This window comes from Leptinotarsa decemlineata, unplaced genomic scaffold (genome assembly GCF_025532065.1).
Source record: "Leptinotarsa decemlineata unplaced genomic scaffold, Ldec_3_MD MMD2_tig00026328_RagTag_RagTag, whole genome shotgun sequence".
In the NCBI taxonomy this organism is placed as follows: Eukaryota; Metazoa; Arthropoda; class Insecta; order Coleoptera; family Chrysomelidae; genus Leptinotarsa; species Leptinotarsa decemlineata.
In genome coordinates, this window is record NW_027412688.1 from 2,053,516 (window position 1) to 2,075,543 (window position 22,028).

Sequence of the window (22,028 nt, forward strand, 5' to 3'; positions counted from 1 at the left end):
GATAAAACGAACATAAAAGTTACAACACATGACAAAGAGTTGAAAATACGTCATATTTTGATTGGATCACTATTGAGATCCGCGCGACTGCTCCCGTCCTTCTCAACCACGCGTCTACTGGAGGGTTAAGTTCTCGATGAACCGTCCTGTACAGGAAATCACAATTTGAAAGAAAATGTCTTGGAAAGATACCAAGTCAAATTCAAATCACTCGCAGTCCTTTGTTTTCTTCGGATCTCTAACAACAAACCTCTCGATTTTCTAAACATTACCTCATCGGTCAACTGATTAAAACCATTCTTGCCTCGAAGATAAACGCAATTTGTTATCCTTCCGTTTCCGATAGCCACCTGTTTCGCTCCGGCTCCCGCAAACTGGAAACTCCTCTAGGCATCAATTCGGTGCGCACTACCGTCGCGGTTGGACGCCACCCCAGCAGCGTCGCGACGTCTTCTCTATTCGAAAGTTTCAGCGACGCGGTCCCGTGTCCCATTAATTTGGTGGAAATAAGAAAGTTTTTCAGATTGCGGTTGGTTCGGGCAGAATTTTCCAACTTGGTTTGTCGGGGCACACAGAATTTTCCGAATTGGTGTTAGGGGAAATTTCTTGAAGGTGAGTTTGAATTTGTTTCGATGTTTGTTGATGAGAAAATCCATGTATTGTATACTTTTTATGGGAAATCTTTTTGCTTGACTTTTTCGAGTGTTTTGACCTCCCACAATCAGAAAAAAGTTAAAAAAAAAACAGCTGGATGAAGGTGTTCACCTCCTAAAGCTACTACATGAATTCGAAACATTTTTGACAAATTTCATTAGTAATTTGTATTCGATAATTTTGCCTATAGAAAAAATGTGTTGATCCCTATCTCAATATTCCAAATGCCAAAAAAATCAAATATATGTCACTATTTTTTCCCTCACTAATTTCTCAGCAAATGATCGTAATTCAATATTTGTTTCAAGAATAACAACGAATCAATATTTAGACCAGATTTTCCACTAAGCTCCAATTTAGGACCCAAATGTTTGAAAAATGCAAAATGCAAACTGAAAAATTATTTTTCAGTTTGAAATCAATCGCGAAGTGAAAGATAGAGGAATTATTGATTACGAGAAATTAAAAGCCGATATGGAAAAAATCAATATGAATTTTATAATACTGGGGATGTAGACTATGAAACTGAAATCATCATTATTGAGATCCAATGAGTAACACATGGAAATAAAAAATTTGTCAAATCGGGAGCATCTAATGAGAAAATGAAATGGGATACAGGTGCAATAATATCTTCTATAGAGAAGCGAAATGATTTGTATGAAAATTGGCAAATTGATAGAAGCTATCAAAAAAAAAAATCTTTCAGAACATATAGAAACAAATTGAGCACGTTGGTGAAACAAACTAAAGATTGACAAATCGATACAAGCAATCAGGAAAAACTAGAAACATTTGTAAAATTCCCACATTTTTTTTTGTATGAAGATAGAAAAATAGAAAGCCAAAAATTAATCTCTCCTAAAAATATTCCCTTTTCAATTGAAATATAGAATATGAAATTGTATAACTGCAAACAAAAACTAGTGGAATCATAGACGATGCAGAAAACATATCAGATATATTTGTTAAACAATTTACTACAATTGGTGAAAATTTGGCAAACAAAATTGAACACAACATGTATACTTGAAAAAAATCGGTTGTGTAATTCAACTTTCTTCGAAGAAACGACTCAGACTGTAACCCAAAACCTTATTTCAAAACTCAAAATGAACAGAGCCCCGGGACTTGACAACATTAGGGCAAAATGCTCAAATGTATTGGAATATCATATCTGAACCTCTATACCACTTTTATAATCGAATTTTGAAGCTCCGCTACTGGCCAAATCATTCGAAAAATTTCTTGATCGAACCAGTATAAAATCGGTGACAAACCAAACTGCAATAACTATAAGCTGATATATCTTATATCTAATCTCGGATGATTACTGGAATCCACAATCAAAGTAAGAATTTAAAAACTCCTGGACAAATATGAAATTATTTCGCCTAGACAATATGGACTTGGAGAAGCTAGATCCACGGATGATGCAATTGAAGCACTAACCACAAAAATCTATCGAACACTTGACCGAAGTCATCCATGTTTGTGCATATTTGTCTAGCTGAAGTATTTGCTATCAAAAACTACTCAAATTCATACAACGAGTAAGTTTGGGACGTTGAAAAACTATTTGGCAAATAGAAATCAATACGTAAAGATGAACGTCCATCTTAGTGACTTTGAAACAATAGAATTTCGAGTTCCACAAGGTACAGTTTCAGGGCCTATATTGTTCAATATATATTTGAATGAATTATATAATGACAGAATGGTTAAGGATTCCGCAGTCAAAGTTATCAGTGACACTATTTATCGGGTTTGAAAGCCGTGGATTTCTCGAATTTCTTCCCGACGTTTCGCTGACGCAAGTGGTTAGCTACTTCAGAGGTTTATACATTCTGAGATAATCTCCAATGACTGGAAGTTACGCCGTTACGTGGCGTAACGGCGTTATTTTTTGAATAAAAAAGTTTAGGCTTTCTACTTCTCCATCTCCAACTCAAAGAGCATACTCTTATTTTTCAATAAAAATTTATAATACCCTGCCTGAAAAAATGTAAAAGTAAACAAAACTTCAAGAAAAAGTTGAAGAAATATATAAATGAAAATAAAAGAAAAATGTTATCCTAACTATTTGAACCCTTGTGGGACAAAATCAATGTATGTCATTGAACTTTTTTGAATCATTTGAATTGTGTATTCTTTATAGAATTTTAGCTGACTTTATATATTAGTTTAAGAGTTGTATATTTATAAAATTTTATCATTATATAATTTTTATACATATATTTTTCCTTTTTTATTGTCTATTTATCTCTTAATTTCAATGAAACAAGTACTTTGCACTTATCCTCAATCACTTGTTCACTCCATGCAATTGTATTATAAATAGATAAGTACTTTTTGATCACTCCCATATTGATTTGAATTCAAGAGCCACCGACCGGTAGACAGCTGTTTCAGCCTATTGGGCAGCGTCAGTACCGGGCAGGCGGTCCTGGACAAAAGACAAAATGAGAAAAAATCAAGAAAGTACTTGATAAAAATAGCTGCGTAAACGCAAGCGAAATATAAGTGGAACCACCTATTGGTGTGACACCCGAGTCAACTTGACAAGTTTTTATGTCATGTATGTACTGACGATGCCCAATAGGCTGAAACAGCTGTCTACCGGTGGCTCTTGAATTGAAATCAATATGGGAGTGATCGAAAAGTACTTATCTATTCATTTTTTGATTTTCATGGAATTATTTTCCATCAGCTTGACTGTATTAACCTTTCTAGATTTTATATCATTTCTAGAAACATGTGGATTTGTTTTCCGATGGCATTTCAGGTTAGCTTCCCAAATTTCCGCTACCTCAGTTGTCACTTGATTGGTCAAACCACCAATACTGACATAAAAACTTGGCAAGATGACTTGGGTGTCACACCAATAGGTGGTTCCACTTATGTTTCGCTTGCGTTTATGCAGTCATTTTTATCAAGTACTTTCTTGGTTTTTTCTCAGTTAGTCTTCAATCAGTCCAAAACACATTATAAATAAAAATCCTGTGTCCTTCACCGCCATACCATACGTTCCTGGCTTATCAGAAAATATAGTCAATATCCTTAAAAAACAAAACATACAAACATGTTACAAATCTTATAACCTAACGAAAAAACTTTTCACGTCACTAAAAAGCAAAGTTCCTGTAATGAAACAATCCAACTTGATTTATAGTATTTCATGTTTTGACTGCGATAAAGTTTACATTGGGATGATGTCACAATTATTAAATAACCGACTAAATGGACACACATATGAAAACTTCTAGTACTGCTCTAAACAAGCATATTGTTACTGATAACCACAACTCAAATTTTAATGGCACCAAAAGTTTTAGCGTATGATCACAACCATGATAAAATAACTATAAAAGAAATGATATATATTAAAAAATCACCAAACACTATAAACAATAGAACAGATATCAACAACCTCAGCCAAATCTACCACACAGTTCTTCAACTTCAAAAATATCCTAACAATTCTACCACACTTCATAATAAAACTACCCCTATTACCCCTACACATAGCAAATAAACATTCCAACAAAATGTAAAAAAAAAGACCCAATCGCAAAACAAAATTTTATATTCAATATCCTGCAGAACTGAGACACGCACTGATATATATATATATATTTGACACACCGTTTTCCATCAACTATAACATGAATTTTTAAAATGATAATGTGAAAAAAACCCAAATATAATAATGAATTATGCGATACTTGCCAAGGTATGTAACCCTCCTTTCTTGAATCCTTAACACCCAATTTAATATGTTTTTTATTATTTATCTTCCAGCTGTTAATTACTGAAAAATGTTACCCACCTTCACTGATTGAAAAAAGAATTTTACTGAAGATGCCTCTGGCCAGAGGCGAAACGTTTAATTGAAGTCTTTCTTTTCGTATAATTTATTTTAACATGTGACCAATAACCCAAGAAAATCAATCAAAAATACATACAAGGGCTCAAGAAATTGCACTTTCTAATAAATATATATATATATATATATATATATATATATATATATATATATATATATATATATATATTCCGTGTTAGGAATCACACGTTAAAAGGTAAGCCCTCGTTAGTCCTTAGCTCGCACAAGTTTCTCAACTTCTGAGAGTTGTCGTGGCAGCAGAGAGGGGGTGGCAGCTGATTAACGGAAAAACAGATTTTAAACAGACAGACAGACAGATATATATATTTTTTCTTTTACTGTTTTTATTGTGAATGAAGTTAAGTTAAATCTTCATGAAGAATTTCCACATTTTCTGTATAAATATGGAGAAGTAGAACCCCTCTTTCATAAAAATCAATCTTTCCTAGAAATATACCCTTTCCATTCAGAAATATTTTCCATTTTAGGCGTTTATATATTTTTACTGTCTTGGTAGAACTATCAAATTTCACACCAACCGACTCATTACTGATATTTTCCATACACCTCCCTCTGACTTGGAGAAATGATGTCGAATGTTGTTCATAGAAATATGGCTCTTTCCCACTTTTCTTCAGATAAACACTTCATGTCTGAACGATATCCAATTTTACTCAAAACAATCTGTCAAAAACAATGCCCCCACCATTTGATCGGACGTTTGGCTCTGGTGAAATCTCTTATTCTAGGTAATACTTCATTGTCGACCAACCCCAGACAGATGTCAAACAAAGTTTCCTCCATATTTAAGGGAACAGGAAACAAAGCAACTCCGACAACCATTTGCTAGGGTAGGCAGTTATCAGGGATAAGGATATTTACATGATGAAGGGAACATTATTCACATCAAACAGGTCGAGTTAATTACAGAGGATTTTAGCCGGAACAGGGTGGCAGAACCAAAGTTGATGTGTGTTGATGCAGAATTCAGGTGAACTTTAGTGAGAATCACTCATCTAATTGAGAATAACTGCTACTCTATTCGATAACTACCAGTTGGTGTGTAAAAAAAGTAAACGTAAAAGTGGCTTTCAAAACGGCTATCATACTCCAACAAGTGTTGGAAAACCAGAAAGACAGGGCGATGGAAAAAAGCAAGTGATTTACGAAATGAACAGTGAGGTTTGTGACAGAAAAAGTATGTAGGTCAAACCAAGTGAACTAACGCGTGATCTAAGGCGTGATCTTTGAAACGCGTGAACTAACGCGTTTCAAAGATCATGTTCCACATACTCGTCTACATAGACCAGTGTTGTCCAACATTCTTTGTAGAACGGCTGCAGGAAGACTGAACAATTCAGTTAACTAGTTCAGTGAACCGATATTTTTTCTGAAAAAGGGGTTGGTTGGGTAACAGGAAGAATTTTTTCTTAAAAAAATCAATTGTATTGTTACCGACGTTTCGAATTTAATCAAATTCTTCTTCAGGTCTCGAAAAGTAGTTTGTTCGTGTTGATGATAATACTATTTTAAAAACCATCAGACATATCAGATAGATATTTAAAAAATTAAAATAAAAAACATTGCAACAACAAACAAACGTTTGTTTCATTTTTTTAAGAAAAAATTATACCTGTTACCGAACTAACCACTTTTTCAGAGTGAAAAATGTTCAAAATTGGTATATGACAACAGACTCCTAAACGCCTTTGAAAATTGAATAATTGAAGAGAGTATCATCATTGCCCCAGTGATGAGGTGAATAAGACTAACTTAGAAGTGAAATTCGGCCTCTATCACGACGCAAACTTGTTCTGTTGTTCTAAAAATGTTTTTTTTCTGATTTATTTTCTGATATCGACGAACTCTCAGTGGGGTACTGTCTTCTATAAACAAATATGTGGCTCCGTGATGTGAATTTCTCAAGTCAAGAATTTTACACACACGTAAACTCCCTCAATATAAAAATCGAATTCAATATGGAACGTAAAACCACTGGAATAGTGGAGATGGGACATTGAAAAACAGAGAGGACAGAAAATCAACATACTCGTATCCAGATAAATATCGAAACATGGACTTATTCAAACTGCCACAACAGAAGGGATAAGCATTCTCTACATTTTCTGTTATCACTTCAGTAGGAGTAAAATAATTTCAGGGATTTTTCTTTTTTTTTACATCAAGGAATGCATCATATATGCATTCCTTGATGTAAAAAAGTATTTCCCAATAATTTCCCAACGACTTTGACAATTGATAACGGCCATCTTGTTGAAGCTACATCTGTCAAATTGATAATTTTTTTTATTATGTTTTGCAAAAATCACCATGCACAGATGTAGCATTCAACACAAATATTACCATTGTTTTGGTCTGCCTTGAATGATTTAGACACCAACATTTGGTTTCAACAGGACGGGCCACATAACTCATGCTATATTGGATATTATGCACGAGCGAAAGTAACAGGTGTATGCGAATAAGCCAGAAACCACAGCAGTCCTCAAAGTCAATATAACACATGACATTGGTCAAATTCAGCCCAATTTATGCGCCTATCAGAAAACAGGGATCAATGCTGGGCCCGATTCTTTTCCTTATTTATGTAAATGACATTGTTACTCTCTCAATCCAAGGAATTTTTACGATCTTTGTGGATAACACCACGCTCCTTTGGCATGGAAAAAATACTTCTAATATGAAAGAAACTATTTTTAGGGATTTAGAAGTTATGAAAAAATGGTGTGGCGCAAACTACTTGTGCTTCCATATTAAAAAAAACAAACCTACTCACCTTCAGCTGTAATATTACAAATTTATACTTGAATGGACAAATTCTTGAGAATGAAAACCAACCCAAAAATGCCTGGGAATCTTCATGGATAACAAATTGAAATTTGATCCAAATATTTCAGCTTTGAATAAAAAATTGGCATCAGATGTTATGCACTTCGAATAGTTTCGAATTAACCGAGTTCATCTACAACAAAAATGGTACATCATTCCCTGATTAAGTCCCACCTGAGATATGGTGTTGCCTTCCAGGGATTTTGCAGTCAACAACTTTTTCATTCAGTGTTCGTTTTGCAAAAGCGAGCGGTTAGATACTAATGCAAGGTGGTGAGTTATGCAAGTGCGTGAGTCATGCAAACCATTATTTTTGAGGGAAAAAATCTTACAGTTACTTGTATTTTCGCACTGGAAACTGTTTGCCTGATTTACAAAAAACTTAATATGGTTAGAGGTCCGGAACATACAAATTACATAACCCGGCAAGTAACTGAAAATAAAATACATCTTCCTGTTCCAAAAACAAGCCAGATAAAGTTTTCTTTAATTTATCAAAATTATAGAAAACTTTACTTACGAAATTAGAAAGAAAAAAAGCTATAAAAAATTCAGAAATCTTGTTAAAGATGCCCTTGCAACTAAAGCGTACTACAATCTTGATGAATATTACAATGGAACTTTGCTGTGATTTAATATACAGAGTGGTCCAACGAAAAGTATGCACTTTGCTTTTCTCCTTTTTTTGTGCTCCTGGCTCTCGCCAGGAGCTGAAAACTCCACGACAAATATCGTTTTGCTCTGTGGTCGAGAAGGACTACATCAGGCTTATTAGCTTGTACGAGCCTGAGGGTGGGAAACGAATAGTTTCAATAAATTCGGCACTTCCCGTTCCCACAACGGATTCAATATCCCCCGGAGCGTAGGGCAACACCGGTGTGCGATGGTAATATAGCACTCTCAGGGCCGCGTTATATCGATGGATATAGGCCGAGACCGCATATGCTGGACATGCTGATAGCAAGTGCATCAGGGTCTCGGGCGCCTCGGGCCCTGCACCTTATGTCAGGAACCTCTAAATCCATCACGCGACTGTGGTTGACTGAGGTGTTGAAGACACCATCCTGGCCATGATGAAACCCTCCGTTTCCGACTTCAGCCCACTTGACCTGAGAGAAGCGAACGTCAGGCGCTTTGGTAAGCCAAGGTCTCCAATGTTATTGAAGATGACCCCATGCATTGGCTTATACTTATGTCTCCGCAGAAGTAAGGTGATCTCTACGGCTCTTACCTGAGCTTTTTGCTGAACGGGTTCCAATTCGGTGACAGATTTGTGGTCACCTCGTTCAGAGTCGAAAACTAAACCGAGTTCATCAGCTGTTCGGGCAGCTGTCCTAAAGATAAATGATCCAATTACTGTTCTCTCATGGTCACGGACCATACAGAGAAGGGGATCCGAACTCCTGACGACTTTACAGGCTGTATCCAGTACCATTCTGTCATGTAGACACTCCAAACTCAAAAGTCCACGGCCTTCCTGTTGTCGGGGGAAGTACAACCGTGGAACGGATGATTTAGGATGCAAACTCCTATAGAGATGCATCATTTTTCGGGTCTTTACGTTTAGTTGATACAACTCCTCCCGAGTCCACTTCACTACTTCAAACGTGTAGAGTAAGATTGGAACGGCAAGCATATTTGTTGCTGCAACTTTGTTCTTCCCCGACAGTTCCAATGACCAGATCTGTCGAAGATTCTGCTGATACTTGCCGCGGAGAGAGTTTTTCACTGCTGTTACCCTTTGTGAGTGGCATTGTTCCACCCCGAGGTGAGTATACGTCTCTCCGGCATCCAAATGGTGTAGGATGCTTCCATCTACAAGCTGCTCATTCTCTCCGTATCGTCCTCTTTTGAGATGAACCATTGCACATTTGTCTATCCCGAATTTCATACCGATAGCATGCGTGTACTCTTCCACCACCCTCAAGGACTGATGAAGATCCTTCTCTCCAGAGGCATAAAGTTTAAGATCATCCATATAATACAAATGGGTGACCTTGTGCCTCCGGTTTCTGGGGGTGCCACAGTTATACCATCGAGTATTTCTGAGCGCAACGGATAATGGCAATAGTGAGATGCAGAAGAGAAGGGGACTGAGGGAGTCACCCTGAAATACACCCCTTCTGAAAGTTTGGAATCTTGCTTGATCAGATGTTACGGTGAAGCAAGTTCGCTAAACTGGTATCACTTGTTCAATGCATCTCACTATTTTGTCGGGTACCGCAAGGCATCTGAACAAATGCAAGATGAGCTCATGCGAAATTGTATCAAATGCTTTACGGTAATCGATCCAGGTCATAGAGAGGTTACGCTTATATTGTATCGAGTCCTGCGTTACACATTTATTATTATTATTATTATGAAGTAACATACTTTCCAAGAAAATTATTTAACATCTCAATAATAAATACTAGCTCATCCACAGAATTTTTTTATAGTTGACAACCTTATTCATTCATTTTTTTAACCGACTGCTCCACATTTTTCCAACTTTGAACATATAACTCAAAATCCTTCAACTCTCAACGGATATTGCGAAGCGTCTATCTGATTTATCGCACATGAATCCGACATTTAGTCTCATGAATCTCGCATTCCTCATTATGGAAGTGCGGATTTGCTTTTCAAATATAAATAAGTATTAAGTTGAGCAGTTATACAGGCATATTTCACAGAGGATATAAAAAAACTTTTCGTTTAATGTACTGTGAATGATTAGTTGGAAACAACTGTTCTGCAACGTCCAGAACGGGAAATGCTTGTTTTGTGAAAGAAAAATAGCAATGGAGAAGAAAAAACATTCCTCACCGCAACAAAATTTATTCGAAATGCTCGACTGAGGGTTTCGTGGAATTTCAGATTTATGATGGTCAGTGATAAAAAATTATTTTATTGAGAACAGCAAAGAAAGCAATAATTCATAAGTTTGTCCATTTTCACGAGTCTACTTTAAACAATAATATCTCAGTGAATATTTATTCACTTCAATCAAAATAAGCGCCATTTGAATCATTATGCTTTTGCCAACATACGAGGGTGGTCTGGAAAATTTCCGACCTAAGGCTGAGGCCGCACTACGGTTTTTTCCCGCAAGCGGTAAACCGCAAAACCACCTCAGTAGCACACACTACGGTTAAAAACCGTGAAACTGGCCAGTTTGAAGGGGGATTTCAAGAGAGATGTATATATATTGTTGCTCTAGCTCTAATAGTGCGAAGTAGAAAAGGAAAACGTCATCAAAAATTTCGCAAGTATTGGATTCATCCACTGAATAACAGAAGATTTAAGAAAGGTTTGTTTTACAAAAAGTATCAAGATCAAAGAAAACATTATGAGAAAGTTTTCAACTACTATTGAATGTCAGTAGCCAGTGATAAAATTTTGCAAATTGAACGTCCACACATTACTTAAATGAATAAAAAATATTGCTTATGTATTTCACCAGAAGAGCGACGACCCTTCATGGCGGTGTGCCGAATAATGACAGAACCGCCGCGTTTGCCGCGTCAAATGTATGCGCTCCAATAGTTCTATGAACTACAAATTTTGGCACGGTCGCGGTTTCAAAATCAGGCGTGAAAAAAAACCGTCAGTGCGGTTCCATTAGTTTCCTTTACTCCGGGCACAATTTTTCGATTATGTTACAAAAAAGTCACTTGGTGCTAGATCTGGTGAGTGAGGCGGATGGACAAGCAGTTCAAACTGTAATTCGTGGATTTCCGCCATGGCAACCGCTGAGGTGTGAGACGATGTATTGTCCAGGTGAAACAGGATTTTTCCTGCAAATGTGGCCGTTTTTTCGCAAGTTCTACTTTCAGCTTGTCATGTAATGATGCGTAGTGTACTCCTGTAATGGTTTTTTCTTTTTGAAGATAATCGATTGAAATAACTACATAACTATTTTTGGCAGGTTTTTGCTTTATTTGAAGTTGATTTCCCCTTTGCAGTCCACTGCTGGGACTATATTTTTGTTTCGAGCATATGCTGGTGTATCCAAGTTTCATCTACAGTAATTAATCGGTGCCAAAATTTATTGCGTCAATAGAGCGTCGGAAATGTTCATTCGAACATGTTTTTTGGCTCAACGTGAGCAAACGCGGCACCCAATGCGCGGACCGCCTTCTTATGCCTAAATAATAATTAAATATGTTCAAACACGTCCTTTTGACAAGTTCATAAACTTTGCTATCTCTCTTAATTCAATTCGGCGGTCATCAAGCACCATACGTGGAGCAGCTCTTCGACTCATTGAAACATTCATTACGGACAGACAACAATACATATCCTTCCTTCAGGATCATACAAATCAAACATGGTGTGCCTCACGGCTCAGTCCTGGGGACACCTTCTCAGATATCGGAGATGTATTTATGTACGCAGACGACTGAACTTTCTAAATCAGAAACCGGAATTTACAAGAGATAGACTGAATGTCAGGTAAGACACTGTCTCTAGGTGAAGCTTATTTCAACGCAATTATTTTATCTTTGAATGAAAAAAAAACTGAAGAAATAACTTTAAAAAAATACATCAAATGATTCATCAGTCAAAATACTAGGATTTCACATAGACTCCAACCTGAACTGGAAAGAACACGTTCAGGAATTGCAAAAAAAGTTGTTCAGAAGTCCATTTATATTTAGAAATCTCAGAGAAATATCATCACTTGAAGTGCTGAAAACCGTACACTACGGTATGGTTCACTGCCACTTAATGTATGGGGTTTTATGGCACAAGCTCAGCGTGCCATCATTAATACTTTTTTTTTTATTGTTAGAACTATGGCTGAGGCCATATCATCAAACAGCTGACAATTAAAATCAAACATAAATACCAATGGGATTTTTATAAGGTTTCTATGGATGAGGTTAGACAATCAACTTGACATAATTGTATCTACTCATATCAACTCTCTCAAACAACTATTACATAACAGGAAACTTTCCAGACTACCCTCGTAACACCATTGATATATGGAGCTACTGAAATATGTGATATTCGAACTTGACTCGCCCTATCCAACCCACCAGAAAAATCAACAAGTAATAAAGGGGGTATCAACATCAGAGGACTCACAATTAATGAATCCGTACTTCAAAATTCATAGTTTGGTGATGAATTATTCAATTGTGATGAAACCGAGTAGCTTCGTTAAAATTTTAGGGCACACTCACATAAAAGAGAAATTTGCATGGGGTCGCATTTCGTCTCAAAATAGATTCCATTGTTCTTGCAAGTCAACGATCAAAGTTTGTGAAGTTTAATGAATCCGAGTTTTACTTCTTGAAAACTCTTTCAACAATCATCATCGCCAGAATATCAGTTTACGGCCATAATGAAAATACTACTCAAGAATCACCCGTAATTTTTATGTTATATGACTTTCCAGGAAATTTTTATTGGCGATATAATATTCGTTTGATGTACCGATGGACCTTTTTTCGGCAATTTATTGATTCCAGTTTTAATGCCACCGTTTCAGAGGAATGATTTATTTGTATATGCGAGTAATGCTTCACAAACAAGTATTAAGATTCCTCGGTTGAATAACATAGTGAGCTCACATAGATTATTTTGATTTTTCTTAATTATATTATTTTGGCCATTCACGAATTTGGGAATCAAAATTTTGATGAAAAATACGAACTGGGTAAGTTAGGCAACAGTTTAGAAAGTGCTAGTTTGGAAAATACCTATACTAACATTTCAAAATGATGCTAACCACTAAAAAGTTCGTACAATAAGAATGATACCTTTATTTTACTGCTACCAGAGCAACGAAATGAAACTAAATAATCATAAATGAATTGTGACTTTTTTCAATATTGTAATATTTCAAATGGGTCTGTCTCTCTTCACACGTTTCAGCCTGTTGGTATCCACAGTTTTGGTATTCTCGGATTAGGAAACGCGGAATTTAAAAATTCACCCAATCCTAAAACTCACACAGGCCATAGTATTTGTCGAACTTCATGGAAGTTACTCGCTGATACTGGTGGACAACGTACAAGTTTGGAAAAACACGGTGGCTGGAAATCTACCAATGTTGTTGAAGGATATATATAGGCAATTCACTTACAAACAGAATTGAAATTTCCAGAACCATTCTAAAATTATCAGGTGATTATAATCAATGTGAAAGGTAAACTTTACCTTCTTGTTTTGACTTCAGTAAAAGGTATTTCAAACAAATTGGATCCCATCAGTAAAAGCAATTGCTCTGAGTGTGTCTCATTGATGTTTTATTCTACACGTAAATCAATTTTTTATTGAATGTTACATATTTTTCATCTGAGACAGATTTCATATACTCAAATTAAAGTAGTTACAGTATTAGTTTTTATATCAAAAATGATATTTTGCAGTACCTGAAATAAAAATTATTTTCAACTGACAGATTGTTCAAAAAATTAATGAAAAATGAATTGGGAAAAATTTTAAAAAATGTTCATTTCATCTTCAGACGTGAACTTAAGAGTGAGTTTCTGAGAGTATTTTGATTTCTGGAAAGAGTGGAACTTCTCGAATTCCCTGTCTTTTGAAATAAACAAAGTTAACGATATATCATTTTGCCCCAGACAAATACATTTTTTAGTAATTAAAGAACAAATTTAAAAGGAAGAAATATACTTTTGTGTTCCTATCGTTTCATGAAGTCACACCAAGAAAAAGTCAAACTGAATAAACAATATATGAAAAAATGGGAGATTCAGTTTTTGAAACAGTTGAGTATACTGATCAATATTCATGATTTACTTTACCAGAACTTTTCACCACAATAATCTATTCTATATTTTTATCATATACTCATTACCATTCTCTTTATTTTCTATTTCCCAAAAATTGTACACAAACGTATTTTCCAAAGTTTTTTGAATCTTTCAAAAATATTTCATTGAGTCTGAAAGTTCCCTTCACTGATTTTTTTATTGGATACGAAAGTACGGTGGATCTGACTACTTTTAATATCATGATAATAATAATTTCATTCATTTGAAAGGTTTCACACAATATAATGATAATAATAATAACAATTTGTGCATTTGCTCAGATTCCTTGCGGTACCCAACAAAATAGTGAGATGCATTGAACAACTGATACTATTTTGGCGAACGCGCTTCACCAAAACATCTTGTCAAGTAAGAGTCCAAACAGGGTGGGTTACTTTCAGAAGGGGTGTATTTCAGGGTGATTCCCTCAGTCCCCTTCTCTTCTGCATCTCACTATTGCCATTATCCGTTTCGCTCAGAATTTTTTTTTTAATTAGCTTCATTTATTGTCTCATCAACTATTACAGTTATTAAAGACATTCATATTGTTAGTGAATACATTGATACTGTGTAACGGTACTAAATTTTGTTTAAGAGATTAGTTTGTTTTAAAAAGTTTATCACATTTTCGACTGCACTATATTCTCCAAAGATTTGCGCGATATTGTCCTCTCTTTGTTGGTAATACAATGGACATTCTTGGAGAATGTGTTCAACAGTGTTTTTTGTCTGGCAAATATCACAGTGTAGTTCTTCAGTTTTGTCTATGATATGCCCATGGGTGAGCCTTGTGTGTCCTATACGAAGTCTTGTGAGGATGATATGATGTTTCCTAGGCATTGGTATGTATTTCCATTGTCCTACTGACGACTTTATTTCCTTCAGCTTTGACCCATTGGTGTTCCATTTTTGTTGCCAAGTATTTATCAGAATGTTCCTCACAATTTTTTTTTGAAATCGGATTGGACAATTATATTCGTACAGGGGGTGCTTCACTCTTTGTTGAATTTCTTGCAAGTAGGTCACTTTTTTCATTACTCGGAAATACTCGAGGTTTTAACTGTGACACCCCCGGGACACGGAGGCACAAGTTCACCCATTTGTTTTATATGAATGATCTTAAACTTGATGCTTCTGGAGAGAAGGATCTCCATCAGTCCTTGAGAGTGGTGGAAGAGTACACGCATGCTATCGGTATGGAATTCGGGATAGACAAATGTGCAATGGTCCATCTCAAAAGAGGACGATGCGGGGACTACGGAGAGGATGTGCAGCTCGTAGATGGAAGCATCCTACACCATCTGGATGCCGGAGAGACGTATACTTACCTCGAGGTGGAACAACGGCACTCACAAAAGGTAACAGCAGTGAAAAACTCTCTCCGCGGCAAGTATCAGCACAAACTTCGACAGATCTGGTCTTCGGAATTGTCGGGGAAGAACAAAGTTGCTGCAACAGATATGCTTGCCGTTCCAATATTACACTACTCGTTTGGAGTAGTGAAGTGGACTCTGGAGGAGCTGTATGAACTCGACGACCCGGAAAATGATGCATCTCTATAGGAGTTTGCATCCCAAATCGTCCGACAACAGGGAGGCCGTGGACTTTTGAGTTTGGAGTGTCTACATGACAGAATGATACTGGATATAGCCTGTAAAGTCGTCAGGAGATCGGATCCCCTTCTATGCATGGTTCGTGACCATAAGAGAGCAGGAATTGGAGCATTTCTCTTCAGGGTAGCTGCCCGAGCAGCTGATGAACTCGGTTTAGTTTTCGACACTGAACGAGGTGACCACAACTCTGTCACCGAGTTGGAACCCGTTCAGCAAAAAGCTCAGATAAAAGCTGCAGAGATTACCTTACTTCTGCGGAAACACAAGGATAGGCCAATGCATGGGGTCTTCTTCAATAACATTGGAGATATTGGCTTATCAAAGCGCCCGACGTTCGGTTTTCTCAGGTCGAGTGGGCTAAAGTCGGAAACTAAGGGGTTCATCATGGCTTGCCAGGATGGTGTTTTCAACATCTCAGTCCACTGCAGTCGCGTGATGGGTATAGAGATTCCTGACACAAGGTTTAGGGCCTGCCGCGAGGCGCCCGAGACCCTAATGCACTTGCTATCAGCATGTACAGCATATGCGGTCTCGGCCTATATCCATCGACATAACGCGGCCCTGAAATGATATATTACCATCTACGCCACTCTTAAGGTATTGACGAGACATCGGTGTTGCCCTACGCTCCGGGGGATATTGAATCCGTTGAATTGCCGAATTTATTGGAACTATTCGTTCCCCACCCTCAGGCTCATTCAAGCCTGTCGTGGAGTTTTCAGCTCTTTGCGAGACAAATATCATGAGAAAAGAGGAGGAAAATCGGATAAAATATCGAAATTTCCTTTTCGAATTCCGCAGAGACTATCCTGATGAATCTGGTAAGATGGTTTTTCTGATTATTGGAGTCCTTGGTGGAATGATGCCCTCTCTACTCTTGAATCTTAAAATCATACCGGCTTGCCGTACTAAGGCAGAAATCTTAGCCGCACAGATGCAGAAGGCTGTCATTCTTGGCTCACTGCGCTTACTCAGGGCACATGATTCTCGGACCCAATGATCACTTACCCCATGTATCGCGGCTTCGGGGGAAAGGGCCTGACCAGAGCACACTGCGGTGAAAAAAAATAGGTGAATAAAGAAAAATGACGATAAGTGCAAAAGCACTTGCTTCGCATAACAGGAACAATACAGTTCCAAGAAAGTGGTGAAACACAGATATAATATACAGATATAAGGTTAAACCTATCAAATTACCAATAGTAAAAAAGATATATGAGAGTTTAAGAGAGGATTACCTATCGTTAGTGGCAATTTCAGTTACAAAATGTGAAATAAATGTGAAACTTTTGAATTAATGGAAATATATTGAACACTGGCTGAGTTGACAAGTTATGATGATTATACCTCTACCTACATACACACATTAATACATGCATACCTATATACTAGTGAAAAAATGGCATGATAATTGAAACACATTAAAATATATAATGTTAATAAATCGATATAGTGTGTGGTTTCCTAATTGAAATAATAGTAATTATATGTACATTGAATTCAAGTATTTTTTCTGTCAACAAAATCGAAAACTACTATCATAGGTTGAGAAAAAACGAATAGTTTTCATTTTTCTTTTCAACAAGTGAGTCATTCAAAAAGTACGAATCTACTCAGAAACAGTATTATACAGTTTCGGAGCCACATAAGTATATGAGTGTTGGAAAATTGATTTTAGTGTCTGGGGAATAACATGACCATTTTTTCTGCGGGTGTCGTATAACCAGGATTGTTAAACTGTATCGTTTCTTTTTACTTAGCGAACAACCGAATATATTCAGATGTTTGAAGCGACATTCCTCTGCCATTTGCTTTCCAATTATTTCCAATTATTTTCGGGATCATTTGTTTTTCTTCATTCCGAATTGTTTATTCTGCTCGATTGTGTACATTCTATATCCAAGTCATGAAACTTCAATTGGGTTCTCCTCTTATCAAAATTCATAAAACAAACTTTACTCATCATGATATTTCATGTTCGAATATTCCCAAAGGGTGGAAATGAAGACTACGTGATTTCGAAGTAACTGCGATGCTCTGTCATATCGCTGTCAAGAATCCATTGTACTGAATCGTGCAGAATTTAAAGAGAATCGTGTTTTGACATCACAAATTATCTCTAATTAACTCGTCAGTTACATCTTTGACATCTTAACGGGGTGATCGGAAAGAAGGCAAATTTCTCTAAAAGAAAATCTAACGGGAAATATTTCGCGACTGTTAATAACCTTGTCGCTTCCACCCCATTCGTGGAGTGAAATGCAACCCTCAAATTTCAGGATCAGGGGTCAACCTATACTTCATTTTAAATTCATCGATTTCTCTTTTCAACGCTTCCCACTGTTTGGAATTTGATGTAATATTTTCCCAAAAAGAAACCTAATTGAAGAAACGTAAATCCTCTTTTATTGATTATAATTTTTCCATTAAGTGCAGCTAGCCCAATTACAATCCAAGAATTACGTAACTTGCCTTTTTGATATCTTTATCTCCGGAATTTCCATGCTGGTGATGTAAAACTGAATGTGATTTTTATCGATCTTTCTTCACACGTATTCAGTATTCCATTCATCTACATTCAGTATCTCTCATATGTTATTCGCTACTATTTCGAGTTATTATTGCCTTTCAAACAGTTTATTCAATTGCGAGCAGATTCTGAATAATTGTGCTTCATTATGATGTTAGATGCGCTAATACTACAGCACTTTCGTTCAATGGTCAAAATTCGAAAGAGCACCTTAACTGAAAGTACTGATTAAACTTGTGGTAGAATTTCTAGAGGCATGCTCTGTGGCGACCCACATCCATCAATTTGTATGGTAGATATTTTTTCTGACTGCAAAATATTTTAGGTAATTTTTCAAATTGTTTGTGATGTCCAAAATTTATGATTCATTTTGATTGTAAATGACTTGCTATAAACATATTTGAGTAAGTAACGTAGTCAATAAACTTACTTCACTTCAATTTACTTTCAGTTTACTTTACTTTGGCGTGAAGACAAGCTGGCCAATGATATGAAAAACCTTTGATGGATGACTCCTATTCAAACTCCAGACCCGCCACTCTGTTTCGATTTCCAACGACGCTCTAGTAGCTTATATCTCACATTTCCCCCGTGTCGAATTATTTTTCACACCACGACATCAGAATGTATGAATAGCAATGTCTCAAGAAAGAATTCTCTGACACATTTCGTCCTCATATCATTCTCCATTTTTCTGAGGAGTTGGTGAAACACAACACCGTTCTCTTGAGAATTTGATAACCGATACTTTCCTTCGATGCAAGGTACAAGGTAAAATTAGAAAGAAGCCACTTTTCGCTCGTTTCGGGAAGATGGAAGTTCTCGGAATGAGTTTTGGCGTAGACTAGGAAGATGAAACCGAATAGACTCAATAAAGAAAGACAATGCTGTTGACATACAGAGTGGCTACTTTTTATAATAGTATATATAGTATAATTTTCGTATAATAGATACATAAATAGATAGATAGTTCTCTATTTCTAACAGGTATAAGTACACCCAATAACAGGAAATGTATAAACTGGATAAATGTGAAATAAAGAGAAAAGTTCTAAATGTCATAGAAATGTACATTCACATGTGTGTGTTAGCAGAATTAGATACTACAAGAGAGAAAAAAAATGTTACATATTGTAAGTAAATGTCATAATACAATTTATTATAATAGATAATGGAGATACATTAATGTCACATGAACCACATATCAGATTGAAATTATTGCGAATGATTGAAACAGGCGATCTCTTTAATATGTCTGTTCTAGCACGATCACAGTAAAATACCTTCAAGTGCCTACTATTTAGTCGAGGTACAGTAAACGGAATTTTTGCTAGCAGGAATTTACAGCTTATGTTATTATGTAGTGAATTAATTATACAGGAACGTTATTGTTAGAATGACACGTCTAGTATTCAGTGAGATGAAATTGCTTTCATTGAGAAGTATAGGGTAATCAATGTTACGGTCTGGGTAAATACAAAATTTTTTCAAATATAAATATTTCAAAAATTTCCTTTGAACACGTTTCATAGAACTCATTTGGCTCTCATGGGGATACCATATTGATACCCCATATTCTAATTTGCTGCGCACATAACAGTTTAAAAGTAACGTCAGAGTTGCTGAATCTGCAAATTCCCTACCATTCCTTAAAATGAAGCCTAACATTTTATCAGCTGAAAACACTGCAAAATCCCGCCATTATCTTTCACCAACACATGTTGCAGTTACAATTTTTTTGATTTCTGATTGTCTGAACTGGAGGTATATTATTCTGAATGTAAATTTGAGGTTTTGTTTCCTGACTAACTTATGCATTGTGTCTGTATTTAAACCATTATTCTATTATATCTGTTATCTGTTCCATGGTTTTGATTTCCCTATCTAGATAGTTAGCAGATAAATGTAAAGAGAATGTATGTAACATTGAATTGAAGGCTTTCGTTTGGCAACACAGGGCAGTATCTGAACCAGAAATCCAACCACCATCAATCGACTGAGAGAAGAATCATCAAGACTCTACTGGACCCTGCTTTTGGGCTCTGTAATACAAAGGAAGGTTTCGAAAAGGAACTAGGCATCATCAAAATGACCTTCAACGGAATGGTTACTCCAGAGTGATGGTAGAACAGGCTTTAGCTAGAAGACAGCAAGAGCTCCACAAGGAAGAGAAGCCGCCACAACCAGTACTTGTACTCCCCTACATCAGAGGATTATCGGAAAGGATAAGAAGGATTGGGTCCAAGTATAACATCAGGACCTGCTTCAGATCTGGGAACACTATCCGTAGCAGCCTCACAAAAACCAGGCCACCAAACGCGAACTGCGATTCTAAGAATTGCATTCACCGGATACCCTGCGAGTGCGGAGAATCATACGTCGGTGAAACTAAGAGGCCATTGAAAGTTCGCATTGCTGAGCACAAGAAACACACACAGCGAGGAGAAACCAGCAAATCCGGAATAGCAGAGCATGTTTGGATTCATCAACATAATATCAAGTGGGCTCAAGCTGAAATCATCCACAAGAAGGAAAACTGGTTTAGAAGAAAATTCAAGGAAGCCGCGTATATGTTGTCCAACAACGCATTTAGTCAAGCTAGCGTAGAGATACGTAACATATGGAAACCTCTTATCAAGCGAAAAACGACCAACTCCCGCCAAACGGTCATCTCCTGCTAAAACCAATGAAGCGGAAAGAGGAAAGATGGGATAGGTGAAAGGTGAAAGCACCCGAATCACCTATAAATAGTCAGATCTCGGTGGAATAAGTCCAGTTATCACCCGAAGACGATTGTGGATACTAACAATCGAAACGTCGTGACGTAACTTAGTTTGGAATCTCTTAATTTTTATTTTTATTTTTCATCTTTTTTGTTAATAATATTTTTTAATTTTTAGCTTTCATTAATATTCAAATTTTTTATTTTCTGGTTGTAGCTTGTATGTTATTTCCTTGTTATTTCAGTTTTTTTTGTTTTAAAAAAATTGTTATTTTCGGTTAATCTTTTATTTTTTTCGGGATTTCAAATCAATTTATATTATATTAGACAATGGAAGTCCGAACTGATGAAATGAATTGTAGGCTGCTAATTCATGACTGTCGGGATAGAAAAATCATTTAGGATTCTGATGTCTGTATAGCTCGGTTTTCTGAACACATTTAACTCAGTTCTTTTATGATTATGTGTGATGGTCGGGTCTGAGAAATTAACCTGTTTTTCTGCCTCTCTTTCGAATGTGAACTGTAAGTTTCTATTAAGATTATTCAAATATGTCACAAATTAGTTCAGTTGCCGTGTAATACCTTTGAAACAGATGAGGTGGGAATTTACTATAGTGGTCTTCAAGCTGTTCATAAATATGTCTGCTAAAAGTGGACTAAGGGGTGAGCCATTAGTAAACCTGAATCCTGTTTACAAAATTTCTTATTGGACTGTGATTCTGATTTGGACATGCTTCGAAAGCTGTCGAAATTCCGAAAGAAGCGACATGGTCTACTTTGGCTTGATCTAATATATTTAAAATGTTAGAGGACATACTTTTCACATCGAATGTAACTGAAATTTAATAATGTGACGTGGGTTGATACCTTATTGTTTTTACTAAAGTGAGCAAATTTTCAATGATGTGACGTGGAATCGGTAGTATTTTTGAACAACTCGTTGGGCCGTATTCCTAGTTCTCTTACGAATTTCGTCACATGTCACAACATTAAAAATTCTC

General features: G+C 36.4%; 1 protein-coding gene across 1 annotated transcript in view; it reads left to right on the forward strand.

Annotated features, from left to right (window-relative positions):
- Positions 1 to 389: 389 nt before the first annotated feature.
- SPR (Sex peptide receptor) overlaps positions 390 to 22,028 on the forward strand; it is a 187,397-nt gene continuing 165,758 nt past the window's right edge. Inside the window, exon 1 of the mRNA XM_074181915.1 lies at positions 390 to 612. The gene's annotated coding sequence lies outside the window, so the exon portion shown is untranslated. The remainder of the gene's footprint in view (positions 613 to 22,028) is intronic.